The 3,385-nt window shown below is 47.5% G+C and overlaps 1 pseudogene; it reads left to right on the top strand.

The window, feature by feature from the left end:
- LOC102891378 overlaps positions 1-3,095 on the top strand; it is a 21,406-nt pseudogene extending 18,311 nt beyond the window's left edge.
- The last annotated feature ends 290 nt before the right edge of the window (positions 3,096-3,385 follow it).

Raw genomic sequence — 3,385 nt, 5'->3', positions numbered from 1 at the left:
ATAAGGGCTGACGCTTACATGAAATCACTTTGTATCTACACCGAAACCCTCTGAGGTAAATATCGTTAGGACCATCCACAGGTAACTGAGAAGCTGAGGTACTAAGAGGCAGGGTAGAAACTGCTGCGTGTTCAAACCCGGGTCCTCCTGCAACCGCCTGTGAGAATGAGGCAATTGGGCACACGTGGTGAGGGGAGGAGCCGGGTTTGAACACGGGGCAATTTAAGACCAGAGCAGGTGCTCTTAACCAGCGTCCTCTGCCCCCGCCCCACAGCCCCACTCCCTTTCCATCCAATGGTCTGGAAATACTCTACACCCTGACACCCAGAAAACAGTCAGGACGGTGAGGACAGCGGCTTCTGATGCTTCACGCTGCCCCGTCCTCCTCCAGGGCTGAGGAAAGGCGCTCACGGACTTGGAGCCACTCCGAGGAGCTCAATGGGACCCTGAGTGCTTGTCAAACGTCTGTACCCAACTACCCGCAGAAGAATAAACATTCCCTACAAAGCCCCAGGGCCTGGGAAGCCTGTGCATTTGCCGCAAGTGAGAAATTTCTCGGAGGTTGGTAATTTTGGCTCACAATAGATGTGAATTGAGTGTGTAATGCCAGAGCTCCCATATATATATGTGCATATATATATGAATATATATGTGCATAGATATGAATATATATATGAATATATATGCACGTATATATAAGGTGGTTTTTAGAACAAAAGGCTGTGTCGCCCCCAGGTCTTTAGGGAAGGCAGGCCGTTCCAGGCACAACCGCCTTGCTGGAGTGTGGACACAGGGGGTACCAGAGCCACAATTCGACACAGTCCCAGCTCATCCAAGAGGCCCCGGGGCTCCTTCCTGTGGCCTCCGCTCCTTCCTGCTTTCTCATTTGAAAAGAAACTTCTGGACTAGAGCAGACACCTATCCCCGGTCAACTTTCTGCCTGGGATGTTCGTGGGGGTCCGTGGATACTCATTCAAAATTAAGTAAACTAAGTCTCAGAGATGTGATCACACAGCTAATAAGTGACAGAATCAGAGTGTGGACACCAGGGCTTCCAGAGCCACAATTCAACCTGGTCCCTTCTCATCCAAGAGGCCCAGGGTCTCCTTCCGGAGGCCTCTGTTCCTTCATGCTTTTTCAATTTGACATCAGACTTCTGGAATGGAGCAGACACCTCCCTCTCCTGCACCTTTCTGCCTGGGCTGGTCGTGATGATTCCTGTATACTCATTCAAAATTCAGAAACTACATCTCACACAGGTGATCAAACAGCTAATAAGCGACAGAGTCTGATACAGACCAGCAGCTATCTCGAGTTTCCCAAACTGACCTCTTTCTACCAGGTGAAGGATGCCATTTTGGCTTTTTCCTCGACAAGGTTGGAGGGGAAGATGAGACGATGGAAGGGCAGGCCAAAGCATCCCAGGGCGCACTGTCTGTGGATGGCCCTGAAGTATGCATGAGGATACAGAGAAGAATTAGACATATTTTCTGCCCCAAGGAGCTCAATGGGACCATGAGTGCTTCTCAAATGTCTGTACCCAATTACTCGCAAAAGAATGAACATTCCCTATAAAGGCCCAGGGCCTGGGAATCCTGAGCATTTGGGGCAAGTGAGAAATTTCTCGGTAGCCTGCAATTTTTGCTCAAAATGCACGTGAATTGACTGTGTAATGCCAGAGCTCCCATATATACATATATATATATATGTGCATATATATTCATAAGCACATATATATGCATTTGCATTGGTTTTAGAACAAAAGGCTGTGTTGCTCCCAGGTCTTTAGGGATGGCAGGTTGTTCCAAGCACATCCACCTTCCCGGAGTATGGACACGGGGGGGTCTCAGAGCCACAATTGGACATAGTCCCAGCTCATACAAGAGGCCTCGGGGCTCCTTCCGGAGGCCTCTGTTCCTTCCTGCTTTCTCAATTTGAAATGAAACTTCTGGACAAGAGCAGACACTGCCCCCCGATCACTTTTCTGCCTGGGATGGTCGTGATGGTCCGTGGATACTCATTCAAAATTAAGTAAACTAAGTCTCAGAGAGGTTATCACACGGCTAATAAGTGACAGAATCAGAGTATAGACACAGGGGCTTCCAGAGGCACTATTCCACCTGGTCCCTTCTCATCCATGTGGCCCAGGGGCTCCTTCCTGAGGCCTCTGTTCCTTCCTGCCTTTTTCAATTTGATATCAGACCTCTGGACTGGAGCAGACACCTCCCTCTTCTACAACTTTCTGCCTGGGCTGTTCGTGATGGTTCCTGTATACTCATGCAAAATTCAGAAAACTAAGTCTCATACAGGTGATCACACAGCTAATAATTGACAGAATCAGATACAGACCCACAGCTGTCTGAAGTCTCCCCAAACTGACCTCTTTTTAACTGGTGAAGGATTCCATTTGCTGCAAGTGAGAAATTTCTCGGATGTCTGCACTTTTGTCTCACAATGGGAGCTCTGGCATTACACACTCAATTCACTGCTTATTGTAAGCAAACATGACATTTTGAAACTTGCTACTGGCGGGCATGTGGGCTGTTTCTGCATCTGGGCTGAAAGTCCTTTCCTAAGTTAGACGATATGTATGGCACTTGGCGTAGAGTTGCCTCTCTCGAGAGTGACTACCACCATCTCCTACAGTCCTTAGCAGAAACTTGAAAAGGCCAGAGATCCAAAGAACTCTCCGAGCACCACACAAGAAGACTCATCGCAGAATCCTAAAGAAGAATGCCCTGAAAAACCTGCGAATCCTGTTGCGATAAACAGATACGCAAAGACCAGGCTCCAGAGCAGCATCCTTTGCCAGGCCAAGAACTACACGCTCCGGATGGGTAAAGCAGCAGCACTAGAAGCCCAATCAGATGAGGAGGGGGTTCCAGGCAAGAAGCCTGTGGGAGGAAAGAAAGGTCAGAGGGCTGTTGGCGTTACAAAGCAGAAGCCTTTGGTGGGAAAAAAGGCTGTAGCTACCAAGAAACCAGCAAGCAGCTAAGAAGCCTGCAGAAAAGAAATCCACCACAGGGGAAAAGAAGACTGAGGCACAAACTGAAATTAGTTTATTCCATAAAGGTCAAAGCACTTTGGATAGCTAATTTTGAATAAAAACCTGATTAAAGAGGCAGCGAGAAACATGAAAAAATAAAATAAGAAATGTCCACTACAGGAGCTTTATGAGAAATAGCAGGGGCCGTGGCTGTCGACAGATCCAGGTTTAAATCTGTGCATTTCCTTCACTTGTAGTTTGACTTTGGGCAAGTTAACTTCTCATAAATGGACATGAAACCTCTTTGGGGGGAATTAAAAGTGTGTGGACCTGATGTTCAAAAAATGAAAGCTCTTACCTGAAAAATTATTCAAACGATGCACTATTTGGGGAGGTCTC

Source organism: Pteropus alecto, unplaced genomic scaffold (assembly GCF_000325575.1).
Source record: "Pteropus alecto unplaced genomic scaffold, ASM32557v1 scaffold72, whole genome shotgun sequence".
In the NCBI taxonomy this organism is placed as follows: Eukaryota; Metazoa; Chordata; class Mammalia; order Chiroptera; family Pteropodidae; genus Pteropus; species Pteropus alecto.
Note: the sequence above shows the minus strand (reverse complement) of the source record. Positions and strands in the feature narration are given on the sequence as shown.